Below are 13,996 nucleotides of genomic sequence, written 5' to 3'. Positions count from 1 at the left end.
ATATCAATCTTTTTATGCCATATGTAGATCTTATTTGAGTTGTTGGGTTACTGCGTGTTGATGTTTAAATCCAAAATCATTATTATTTACTTCTTAAATAAGAAAAGTCAAACAAACTTTAGTTAATCGCATGAATTCACCGTTACAACGTACGGCCATGGTTACAAGTAGAATATAAAATGAATGAAGTGGTTATCGCGCATTAAATTACATACAATCAATGTTTCAAAAATATAGTCTCATCATTGTATGCCATTTATATCAATACAATATGCATTAAAATCTTTTATCTTGAATAATGCAGTTAGGTGAAATTAAACAAATATCTGAAATTAAGAATTGATACTAGTACTCTAAATCCGAAGAGTATTAGTACAGAAGCGTATTAGCGCCACACATTTTTATTTTTTGTTTTTCTTCCTATCTTATCGTTATAACACAAACCTTTGCGAAATAACACAAACATGTGTGTTCTAACACAAAGTGATATTTGCGATATAACGCAAATCTTTGCGAAATAACGCAAACCTTTGCAATACAACGCTAACCTTTGCGTTATAACGCAAATATCTTGATTGCAATCATTCATTAAGTTTTGTATAAATGTCCGTCTCTCATTCATTTCGGTTGTAATTTACTAGTTATTGTAGATAAAAAAAAAATCCTATGATGGTTTACTTTAACGAATAGTGACTTAGATGGAGAGTTTCTCATTGGCACTCATACCACATCTTCTTATATTTTCTGCTCATTATTATTCAATGATATGTTCTCATTATTCAAGCATTTTACTTTGCAATGACTACAAAGGTGATAAATTTTAATATATTCAGGCTCCTGCATTAATAACTGCTGTTTCTTTTAAATCCTTAATAAGATTATATTAAAAAAAAATGTGTGGCGCTAACACGCCTTCCGTATATTAGTTTAAGTATAAGCTAAAATAATTGATAGGTAATCGGGATTTCCTTTTTGAGATATTTTTTTTCGCGGGAATTGGCTGACTTGGACTTTTACCTTATTTAGCATAGGCAATATTTGGCTCTCAATCGTGAGAGAAGAAAAATAGAATCAGCTTGAATTTGGTTAATGACCTTTTATGAGATATTGATTGATTGATTGTTGGTTGCTAGGCGTTCAATGGCAAATATTTCATGCATATTCAGGACGAGAAAAAATTAAAAATAAATGCATAGGTAGGTTCTGTAATAGAGCATCCGGGATTAAGGTCAGATAAATTAAGACAACCAAGGAAATGAGGGTATATTGGATAGGGACAGACATTTAGCCATGCGGACTCAGCATGGAGTTGTTGCAAGGAATCTTAATTTTCAAAGAGCGTGTCACTCTCTTTACACATGACATCGGATTGGATGTCTCCATTCTGACCAGATGTTGCTGCACATTTGTACATCCCGCACAGCCAAACAGATGACCCAATTTGACGAGGGTTTTAATACCGGTCTCCAGTTACCCTTGTGGATATGATAAATTGAAGTCTTATATGCAATGAAAAGAGGGTAATACATGTATGGGGGAAACATGTTACCCTGTATTGTTAAAAAACAAACCACAAGGAGTCCGAAAAGTTCACACAAATTCCTAAACCTGAGATGAATACATGCTTACATGTATTCCTCTGTTTCTAATTTCCGTCCCATATTCCTTTTTTGCTTTAAAAAAAAACACCCATTTTCAAGTTGGTTACTTACTAGTAATCCTCATTCCTTATTCGTTACATTACACGCTTATATTGTAATTTCACCTCTAAGAATCCATAGCTAACACCTGGGGTTTAAGTCATAAAACTTTGCTCAGTGTTCGGAGCACACAAATTATGCTCGAAACATGAAATCTAGCATTTTGATTGGTTGATTTTGGAGTATGAGTACAACAAATTTATTCGAAAGTTTTATGACTTTAAGGCCAGAGACAGCGTATACCACACTCATTACAAGCGAATAAGGAATGAAAGGTAACAGTGTATCAGTCGAGCGCCGAAACCAGTGTGTACACACTAATAGGGTTACTTCACATAAAAGAACCCATAGCTAACACCAGAGACAAGAATAAAATCGGAATTAAATGGAACGTAAAACACACGTATTACAAACGAATAAGGAACGAATATTAGTAACTGAGTATCAGGCGAGCGCTCAAACTGGTTCATACGACTTAATGGGGTGATTTCACCCCGAAGAACTCATAGCTACATGTAACACCAGAGACAAGAAAACAATTGTAAAGATTTGTTTAAAAGGTACAACGTATTACACACGTATTACAAGCGAATAAGAAACTAATAGGTAAAAGGGTATCAGTTGAGCGCTGACACGGGTACATACGCGCTAATAATGTTATTTTACTTCTAAGTACCCATAAGTTACACTAAAGACAAGAAATTTGTTTACAATAATTTATTTGAAAAGTGCAAAGTATAACACACGTATTACAAGTGAATAGTAGACGACGAAAAAGTAACCGGTATCAGTCGAGCGCTGAAACGTGTATATATACACGCTGATAGGGTTATTTCACCTTTTAGAACTCATAGCTAACACCAGAGACATGAACAAAAATGAAAAGATAAAATTGAGAATACATGAGAATGCATATGTCAGGCAAAAAGACAACAACCCGACGAAAGTGCAGATAACATCCGAAGGCCACCAATGGGTTTTCAACGCAGCGAGAAAATCCCGCACCCGGAGGTGGTCATCAGCTGGCCCCTAAATAAAATTGTGTACTAGTTCAGTGAAAATGGACGGTCACACATAACTCTAAAAGTAAACATATACAAGTACTAAAATAAAACTAGATACCCTAAGGACCATTTAGTTAAAGTTTGAAGGTATTTGGCCCTTTATAGTTTCAGAGGAGAAGATTTTTTAATAGTTAACCACGACAGACGACGGACGACGACGGACGCAAAGTAAAAGCATAATCTTAGATGGGGCCCTTCGGGCCCCGTTGAGCTTAAAATACACAGACTGACAAAATCAAGCTCATGACTTGAGACTGACGCGAAATTTTCAATTGGCATTTATCCGTTTCAGATCCGTTCACCATCCGTTTTATCCGTTATACGTCCGGTAGGAGTCCGTTTCTCATTCGTTTTACATCCGTTTTATCCGTTTAACGCCCGGTAGAAGTCCGTTGGTGAATTTATCTCCCAGACCTCCAACGGACGTACAACGGACACGTAACGGATATAAAACGGAAACGAAACGGACAAGTACCGTACAAAACGGACGGCTAACGGACGTTCACCGGACATTTTATCCGTTGGACGTCCGTTCAAAGTTTTGAACATGCTCAAAATTTTCCACCGGACAGAACGGACGTTGACGGATAAAACGTACGCTTAACGGACATGCAACGGATATGGACGGACGTCTAACGGATAAGAACGGACGTCTAACGGACATGAACGGATTGAAAAAAAGTTATCCGTTAGGCGTCCGTTCGAGCTATCCGGTAAGGTGTGACCGAGGCTTTAGTTTTTCTCGTTTAAACTTTTTTACATATGTCATTTCGGGGGCTTTTATAGATGACTATGCGGTATGGCTTTGCTCATTGTTCAAGACCGTACAGTGATCTATAGTTGTTAATTTCTGTGTCATTTGGGCTCTTGGGGAGAGTTGTCTCATTGGCAATTATACCACATCTTCTTTTTTATACATATGCGCTAATAGGGTTATTTCACCTCCAAGAACCTATTGCTACATGTCACACAAGTGACAAGAAAAAAAGTAACCGTTTTTTAAAAGGTGCAACGTTTAACACATGTTACAAGCAAATAAGTAACAGGGAATCAGTCAAGCGCTGAAACGGGTACTTTCGCGCTTAAAGTAATTTCACCTATTATATACAAACAAGAAATTTTACCAGTGATATTAAGAAAGTAAAGCACGTAAATTGTAGACATATAAGGAGTAACAAATAAGGACTAATGAATAGGTAATGAATAAGGAATAAGTAACGAATAGGTAACAAATAAGGAATAAGTGACGAATAGGTATCGAATAAAGAATAAGTTACGAATAAGGAATAAGGAATAGTAACCAACTTGACGACCCTCATTTTGAGTACTATTTTACTTCAAATTCAGCATTTAACATTACATACGTAATTTTTCGAGAGCAATATTAAAAACGTCTAGTGTTTCTTTGTTTAGATTGTAATGGAGCTGATTTGAATTAATATTTTTTTTAGTTTTTTGTCGAGCCTGCGACTTTTGTCGCAGAAAGCTCGTCATAGGGATAGTGATCCGGCGGCGGCGGTGTTAGCTCACTTCTTAAAAGCTTTATATTTTAGAAGGTGGGAGACTTTGTATATGGATGCCTCATGGTTACGAAGTTTCCGTCAGTCACATGTCCAATGTCCTTGACCTCATTTTCATGGTTCAGTGACTACTTGAAAAAAAGATAAGATTTTTTGTAATGTTAAATTCTCTCTTATTATAAGTAATAGGATAACTATATTTGGTATGTGCGTACCTTGCAAGGTCCTCTTGCTCGTCAGACAGTTTTCACTTGACCTCGACCTCATTTCATGGATCAGTGAACAAGGTTAAGTTTTGGTGGTCAAGTCCATATCTGAGATACTATAAGCAATAGGTCTAGTATATTCGGTGTATGGAAGCACTGTAAGGTGTACATGTCCAACTGGCAGGTGTCATCTGACCTTGACCTCATTTTCATTGTTCAGTGGTTATAGTTAAGTTTTTGTGTTTTGGTCTGTTTTTCTTATACTGTATGCAATAGGTCTTCTATATTTTGTGTATGGGATGGTTGTAAGGTGTACAGGTCTACCTGGCAGGTGTCATATGACCTTGACCTCATTTTCATGGTTCAGTTGTCAAAGTTAAGTTTTTGAGTTTTGGCCTTTTTTTCTAATACTATATGCAATAGGTCAACTATATTTGGTGTATGGAAATATTTCATGATCTACATGTCAGTCGCGCAGGTTTTATTTGACCTTGACCTCATTTTTTTACGGTTCATTGCTCAGTGTTAAACTTTTGTGTTTTGGTCTGTTTTTCTTAAACTATAAGCAATAAGTCAATTTTATTTGTTGTATGGAAGAATTGTTAGCTGTACATGCCTACCTGGCATTGTTCATCTGACCTTGACCTCATTTTCATCGTTCAAAGGTCAATGTTTAGTTTTTTTTGGTTTATGTTAAGTTTATGTGACAGTTGTAATAAAGCTATCAACATAATATCAATGATTAGTAAAGAAGGCGAGACATTTCAGTGTGTGCACTCTTGTTTTTTTATATCAATTATTATACATAAATTACGTTACTTGAAATCTAATATCCTATTGCATACGCCGGCATATAGAGAGAAAATACACACAATAATCTGGGTCCAAAGCAACTTTGCCGTCAAAAAAAGGAAAATTAACAACAAAGAACAAAAATTCGTCTCTTTTTTGAATAGTAAGAGTTTTTCGTGTGAAACTGGAATATAATAATTCAAGTCTAGCAAAATACAATCATTTCTGTATATTAAAGATTTATTTTCAGCAAGTTCCTATGCGTAAATTTCCGCAGAAAATGCGATTTTTTTTTTAGTTTAAGCAAAAATATCATCAAGATAACGGTAAGTGTTTTTTAAATTTACTCCAGACGGATCTTTTCTGAGATTGACAATTAACACTCTTATCACAGTTTCAGAAAAAGGCTTTTGTATGAGTTACAGAAAAATAAATCTGCAATCGTGAATTTAACATAACATCAAAATAAAACCTTATAACATGACCGATTAATTACCGAACCACACTGTGATATGATTGGTCTTCCAGGTGAAATACCATTCAAGTTCATTTGATCCAGCCTGTGGTCACTGTTGTATTTGTTTTAACTTCTGCGTTTCGAGACGGGAGCTTTTTGGAGGAATATAAACTCTACCTTTATTTAAAAGCTGGAAATGATCAAATTGACAAAGATAATTGATTGTGTCATTAGTAAGTAATATTCCAAGATAGGATTGCCTTGAAGTTACACCATGACCTTCCCTTTCTGTATTTTGATTCTAATGCAGATGATTTAAGTCCAAAGTGTTCAGTTTCAATAAGAAAACCCTGAGTATATTAGATATTGTTTTTATTTCATGATTTTTTTTTCGAATATAAAAACTGACGAATTCATGTTGACATTGGACAAAATAAAATGATAAATTATAAAAATATCTTGCAATTTAACTTAATCCTTAATGTACAAATAGTCCCCGAACATCCTATTTCCATTACTGATTTCCCCGGTTATAAGTACTGATGCTCCCAAATTTTGAAGCAGAATGCAGTATAATCCTTAAAAAATAAAGATATACCAGGAATATTTGCAGTACATATAATATATATATATAATAGTACGAATGAGGGTTTGGTGAAGAGGGGAAGAGAAAGAAGATGTTGGGTCAATTAAGAATTCAATATATACGAGTGTCCCATTTCAGTGTCAAATGTTACAACCGAATGTTTATATGACTTAGCAATTGGAATGTTCTGGCTTTATAAAATAAAGTTTAGATCTGGAAAGTAAAATTAGTAACTATACTTTGTTTTACGTCTTATCTAAATTGTAAAATAAATTGCCATTCCCTTAACCCTTCGTCCGACTTATTATTTCGTGGTCAATACCTGGTTCGATTGGCAGTGTATTAAGACCGAGATGCTGGTCCAAACATCATCAGAAAAAATATCTACTAATAAAACGAGTTAATCAAATATATCATTAGTTTATATGAAATATTCTAGTCTTAGTTTTTACTGATTCTTGAAGGACTTCAGCGGGAAAATGACTAAATACAGATTGTTTATTATCCAACGTTATCAAATAACTTAGAAAAGTCAGACAAAAAACAAAAAATAGAAGTAGCTAATTTTTTTTAGACTGAGTAATTATAATTAAACTGCTTAAAAAAACACCAGGTATATACATTTCAATGAGTTGATGAACAGTTTGCCATTTTAGGCGGAATTTTGACAATATTTATAACACGTTTGTTTCTCGTTTTTAAATACAGTTAAACTTTCATATTAAAACACTCTCTCCATTGCTCTATACCATCACGACTTGTTACATATATCGGACATAAATCGGAACGTGGATGCTATATCCACCTTTTTTTTAAGATTTCAATAACAATTGCAATAAAACAATTATAGAGAAGATACATTCTTCAAGTGATTTATTAAAAAACTATTGAATTAAAGCATTGATAGAGTTTTTGAATATCATCAACAACGTAATTCAATAATATAGAAAACGTATAATAGATACTGTTTCATGTCTGTGGGCGAAATATGGTAGACGACACTTTTTCCTTTTCTTTTTTAAAAATAAGACAAAATTAATATATGTGCATGTTAGAAGATTACGTTTCTCGTCTTCATTACACATGGTATCATCAATCGAATTATCATTTATACAGATTTGTACCTTTATATTGTAGGAGTGGAGTATATACAAGTACCTCTATTTAAATTTAAAACATCGTCATAATTATTTAAAATTGGTCCATGAAATCCAATATATTTTGTCGTATTAAAAGTGTAAAATAAAATAAATAAAACAAAAATTGTTGCATACAATAAAGTGTAATGTGCTACATAGAATTGCTACGTGTTCAACACTAAAATTTTGTGTGTTCGTTTGCCGATTAACAATTCTATAACTTGGGTGGGAGTGATTGGCCAAAACTAGATATATGGGAGGCGTAAACAATCCACACTATTGTTTTAACAGGTTGAGCGATAAAATTTGTCAATCAATCACTTACTCATTTAAAATAATAAGTTATTATGTGAATACACTATAAATTAGAATTGATTATGTTATAAAAATAGCGGTTAACCGATAAAAATAGCGATTAACCGATAAAACAGCGGTTAACCGATAAAATTAGCGGTTAATCGACATAAAAGTAGCGGTTAACCGATAAAATTAGCGGTTAACCGACATAATAGTAGCGGTTAACCGATAAAAATAGCGATTAACCGATAATAGTACCGGTTAATCGATAAAAATACCTTTTGAACCAAATGGTACACCATAAATGTCTGCAAGTTCAAATTTTGAATCTGACCAGTGTTGGGGTTGTTTGAGGAGTTGTTTGATTCCTTGAAATGTTTCCCTAAATATACTATTAATTACCTAAATCTTAAATATTAGATATATATAATAATAAATACAAAATATTCACCAATTTTTATCTATTATTTTTATATTTTGGACTGTAGAAATTTAAGAGAAATGTACAAAGCCATATGGTCTCCTTCTTTGGGCCCCAACTCTTGTCAATGAATGTGTACATATCATTTCCTGTCCATTTCACAGAAGCAAATGAAACCAGATGGGGAACCTACATAACATTTCTATCACTAATTGTTAAGGAAGAGACTGCATGGAAATAATATTTGTGTATTATCCACACTGTATCATGATTATTACTTAATTAAAAAGAGATACACTTAATAATTATAATTGTACTTGAAAATAAATTAATTTAACCTGCATCTCCTATGTTGGAAAATTAAAAAATAACTTATTGTCTTAATTACTGTTAGTGAAATAAGTATATAATATTCTGGTCACTTTTTATTTGTTTAAATGTATATAAATAGCAACACATAAAATAAAGTTATAAATTACCTAACAATGCTATCACATTTTATATTTAATTGAATTTAATATGCAATCTTTAAGACTCTTCAAATATATGTTGGATTTCAGGGTGGTACAAATACTGGCTTTATGGCACAAATAATTATCATGCACACTCTCATCAGTATTGATATATTTTTCATTTGAAAAAAAAATTAAAGGATCTTTATTTTTAGATGGATTCCATCTTGGGGCCAGCTATTTTTAAGCGGAATCCTCCTAATATTCTCATACAGTAGTATTGATAATGTTTCAGTAACTTTTAATGTTTCAAATCATCAAAATATTCTAAGTCCAATTTTGCCTTCGTTTTCATCTTAGAAAATTTCTAAGTATTGCCTTCCTTAAAAATTTCAAAGTCCAAGTTTGCCATCGTTTCCATCCCCCCAAAAAGTTAAAGTCCAAACTTTGCCATCGATTGCCATAGATTTTCATCCTTTCCATGGAATTTCTTTTATACATAATATGAAAACGATGGCAATTTTTGCCATAGAAAATTTTTGCCATGAATTTTATGGAATTTCATAAAATTTTACATCGTTTCCATCCTTTTTCCATGAAAAATTGATGGCATAGATGGAATGCCATGAAAATCCTAGGGACGGGTGCCAAGTTTACACATCAATAATTTCTACTCTTATAATTCTCAACTATTTTTTTGTGCTCCACGTATGTAGTAAAGATCATGCATACTTCCTCTCAGTACCGGAGCGAGCATTACGTTGTTCCCTTGTCCGTCTATAAATACGTACATACATACATTATAGGTCTGTCCGTCTGTACGTTCCAAAATTGGTTTCCAATCTCTAACTTTAGTTTGCCTCGATCAACCAAATGTTAAGAAACTTATACACAATGCTTATCACCACAAAACACAGGTCAAGTTCGATTTTGCTGGCGTCACTTGATACTAGAGTTATGCTCCTTAACAAAAGGAAAAAATGCTGATTTTTTGTTTCCGTATTCCAACTTAAGTTTGTCTCTACCAAATGATATAAAACTTATACACACTATTCATTACCACAAAACACAGATAGAGTTTGAAAGTTGATGGCGCCACTTTTCCAGTTCAAGAGTTATGCCCCTGTACAAAAAGCAAAATTGCTAAGTTGTTCGTTTCAGTTCTCTAACTTTAGTTTGCTTCAACAAAATGTTATGAAACTTATATACAATGCTTATTACCACAAAACACAGACCCAGTATGAACTTTGGTGATTTCTTTTTTCTGTTCTAGGGTTTTGCTCCTTTACAAGGTGTAATACCACCAAATCATGGTACGTCACATCCGGTTGTATACGAAAGTAGGTCGAAAAAAATATTCCCTTGAATTTGACAGTTGTAGGTAATTAATCCCACATTTTATTTCAGTAAAAACATGTCTGTGTCATAAACATATGTCTTGGGTATTTCAAAGCACCATTATTTTTTATTTGGGATTTCTATAGAAAATTTTGCAATCTTGAGGTTACATGGTGACTAAACCTTGTACACAGATAAAATAAGGGGAGAAATTTGATTGGTTAACTTCCAATGATGGTTATTTTCTTATATGCAATGAAATGTTATGTGAAATTTTTTCTATAGTACTGGATAGGATTAAACTTTACTCATGCCAAGTATTTCTTTATTTGAAACAAAGATAAATTCTGCAAATTGTTTGAACACTGCAAATTTAATAAAGACTAATAGGAGAAAATCAATGGTGGTATTACACCTAATATGGGAAGCTGTACATGCACCTTTTACCTTGTGAGTAATCTCATGTGTTAAAATTTCTTGCTATTTAAGTGAAATATTACAAAATATGAAATGTTCTGAGTGGATTGAGTCTCCAAAACACATTTTATGAGAAAATTGTCTTAAATAGGACTCCAATCTAATTAAAAACCGATCTCTCATCGCTCCTGTTTCTGATATGTCGCGTGGGAGATCTAACGAAACCCGCTTTGAGGTCACATGTGAGTGACCTCGTAGGTGTGTCTTTTTCGACCAATGAAATTGAGTCTTCCACGATCTTGGAAGTTTAACGTAAGGCAAAGGGATGTAACTCCATTTATTTACGACGAAATCGTCAGTCATAATAATTGATAAACTTTTTTGATTGGCTTATTAATAGGTCGTCAACTCATTTGCATATCTTTATAAATTCATGACTTTTAGTTCACTCACATGTGACCTCAAAGCCGGTTTCGTTAGATCTCCCACGCGACATATCAGAAACAGGAGCGATGAGAGATCGGTTTTTAATTAGATTGATAGGACTCTACCATGAATATTCAGTTGACAGAACAAGCCATACTAAGTAAAATTGAGAATGGAAATGGCGAATGTGTCAAAGAGACAACAACCCGACCAAATAAAAAAACAACAGCAGAGGGTCACCAACAGGTCTTCAATGTAGCGAGAAATTCCCGCACCCAGAGGCGTCCTTCAGCTGGTCCCTAAACAAATATATACTAGTCCAGTGATAATGAACACCATACTAATTTCCAAATTGTACACAAGAAACTAAAATTAAAATAATACAAGACTAACAAAGGCCAGAGGCTCCTGACTAAGTGTTGTTTTTTTTTTGGGGGGGGGAGGGGTCTCTTTATTTCTTATATTCTGCAATGATGGAATTTTTTTCCCTAGGATATACTAAAATAAATATATAGTTATAAGTAGATGAAATTATTTTTAATGCTTTAATGACAAATTATTTACTAAAAGAGAAGCCTTTGATGTCCCTCTCTGGAACACGGCGTAAATTTAATTTTTACGTAAGGACTTAATGAAACCTCCTTGGAGACAGTAATCTTTTATATGGATTGTTCATTCTGTTAAAATGCTTCAAATAATCATTTTTATAACATTTCTAACATAAATGAGTGAAAGTTACCCCATAATTTTTATTTATTGGCCTGAAAGTTGAAATTTTGAGGAAATAAGAGGTATAAATTGACCAAAAGAGACCTTATAAAGAAGACAAAGAGGTCCATTAGTGGTATTTATCTTCTTAAAATCATCTTGTGTATCATATTCAACTGTTTGTAGGTAGATAAAATAGATATTCATGATCATTTGTTGGTCCACACTCTATTCTATCTTGATGCGACATGGTTTGGATTTGTCAAAGAAATTTTGCTCGAGTCGCTGTAGATGTCGTCTTTCACTATACTAGATTTTTCTCAAACTATTGAACTGATTATGACAAATCTTGACAGAAATGCTTGAAATAACCAGTATTAAAAAGGAAAAAAGTTACATGCAGTTTATTGAACAATCATGTCTTCTTTAGGTGTAATACCACCAAATCATGGTACATCACATCCGGTTGTATACGAAAGTAGGTCGAAAAAAATATTCCCTTGAATTTGACAGTTGTAGGTAATTAATCCTACATTTTATTGCAGTAAAATCATTTCTGTGTCATAAACATATGGGGCAATATGCGCAATTGTTTCTACATAGGCGGTAATGGTAACGTTTTCTTCTGTTGCTCAGCCCATATCATAAACTTGTATATATATGATGGCTTGTTTCGAAGCTGAGACATTTTTACATATGTGGTTAAATTTTCGGGGTATGAAGTGTGATTCATTTTTCCGTAAATTAGCAAACCCCGAGTATCCTTTTGCGATGTGGCTCCTCATGGTAAAAAATCCCATTTTTGACACAATAAGTTCTTTAAAAATTTAATACTTTGAACACATTTAATGGCTCCATAGTTTTTACACATTTATTCTGTGTTCCCTTACTTTCTAAATTAACACAAATGGTTCAGCTCAGTCATTTGTTTATCATAGAAATGTGTCAAATATCACTACACAGAGATTTTTTGTTAACACGTGACTTTTGAGTTCCTCATTTCAAGGCGCATTAGGGATATTGTCCCATATGTCTTGGGTATTTCAAAACACCATTATTTTTTATTTGGGATATCTATAGAAAATTTTGCAATTTTGAGGTTACATGGTGACTAAACCTTGTACACAGATAAAATAAGGGGAGAAATTTGATTGGTTAACTTCCAATGATGGTTATTTTTTTTATATACAATGACATGTTATGTGAATTTTTTTCTATAGTATTGGATAGGATTAAACTTTACTCATGCATGCCAAGTATTTCTTTATTTGAAACAAAGATAAATTCTATTTTTTGAAAGTGCAAATTTAACAAAGACTAATAGGAGAAAATCAACGGTGGTATTACACCTACAAATGAAAAAAATGCTGTTATTTACGACTTCTAACTTGAGTTTATCTCAATTCAATGTTATGAAATGCATATACAATGATTATTGCCGCAAAACTCAGTTTAAGTTCAAATTTTAGTAGCGTCACTTTTAAAGTTCTTGAGATATCATGTCTCTGTATAACTTTATATGTTAGCCGGGAAACTGAGTCCCTATGCCAATGGACACATTCTCCATTTATCTAAGTTAAATTGTTCAATCTTTGGGCGAAGAAAAAAAAGAAATTAATTGAAACCTGATTTGCGATGGTTGCTGAGCAAGATATTATATCATGGATACATTCATGTGTAACCATGGAAACACTGAAATAAGAATTATATTAGAATTGCACTCCTGCACTAAAGGTACTCATAAATATCCTTTAGTTCCACGTTTCAAGCTTAAAAATTACACTCAGTGATACTAAACATCTTTTTAAATGTTCTTCAATTGTTAACTTAAAACTAACTATGCGTTGCTAAGGAAAACTCGGGTTGTTTTGACGGATTATTTAGATACAAAATCAATATGATTTTTCATGCAAACATTGTTTCTTAATATATCAGTATAGGAGTCGACTTAATATGAGTTGTATGAAATTCATTTTTTTTTATGGATAACATTGGATAAAAAAGTACTTTTGTGTGGTCATTAGGCAACATTGCCCCTTATCATACCTTGTCCTTTGAATACATGAATCTTGTCCTTTGTGATTTATTTGTATGCTAATCAAATATAACAGTATTAACAAGAAGAAGATGCATAACCCTTATAATGTAAATAGACTTTTTTGTGGTTTGTAAAAGATTTTAAAGATGTTGTTTTGATTGTTTTTATGCCCCAGCGACAAAATGTCGAGGGAGCATATAAATTTACCCCCGTCTGTCTGTCCGTCTGTTCTTCCGTTCATATGTCCGGATTAGCATACATTGTTCGTCCGGCCATCTCGTCCTACAGTTTTGGAGGTACAACTTTAATATTTTGTAGGATGTTCATACACATAATAGAGGTGTGCATGGCCACAGATTTGATTTTTTTCAAATATTCTGAAAATGACAGGTAGTTGGACAGTCATTTTTTTGGTACTAGCTCCATAAAGAGATC

At 33.2% G+C, this 13,996-nt stretch overlaps 1 protein-coding gene across 1 annotated transcript in view; it reads left to right on the top strand.

Annotated features, from left to right (window-relative positions):
- The window catches only part of LOC143083959 (uncharacterized), a 94,611-nt gene that overhangs the window by 40,320 nt on the left and 40,295 nt on the right, over nucleotides 1-13,996 (top strand). The window lies entirely within an intron of this gene.

The sequence above is a fragment of the Mytilus galloprovincialis genome, chromosome 7 (genome assembly GCF_965363235.1).
Source record: "Mytilus galloprovincialis chromosome 7, xbMytGall1.hap1.1, whole genome shotgun sequence".
In the NCBI taxonomy this organism is placed as follows: domain Eukaryota; kingdom Metazoa; phylum Mollusca; class Bivalvia; order Mytilida; family Mytilidae; genus Mytilus; species Mytilus galloprovincialis.
Note: the sequence above shows the minus strand (reverse complement) of the source record. Positions and strands in the feature narration are given on the sequence as shown.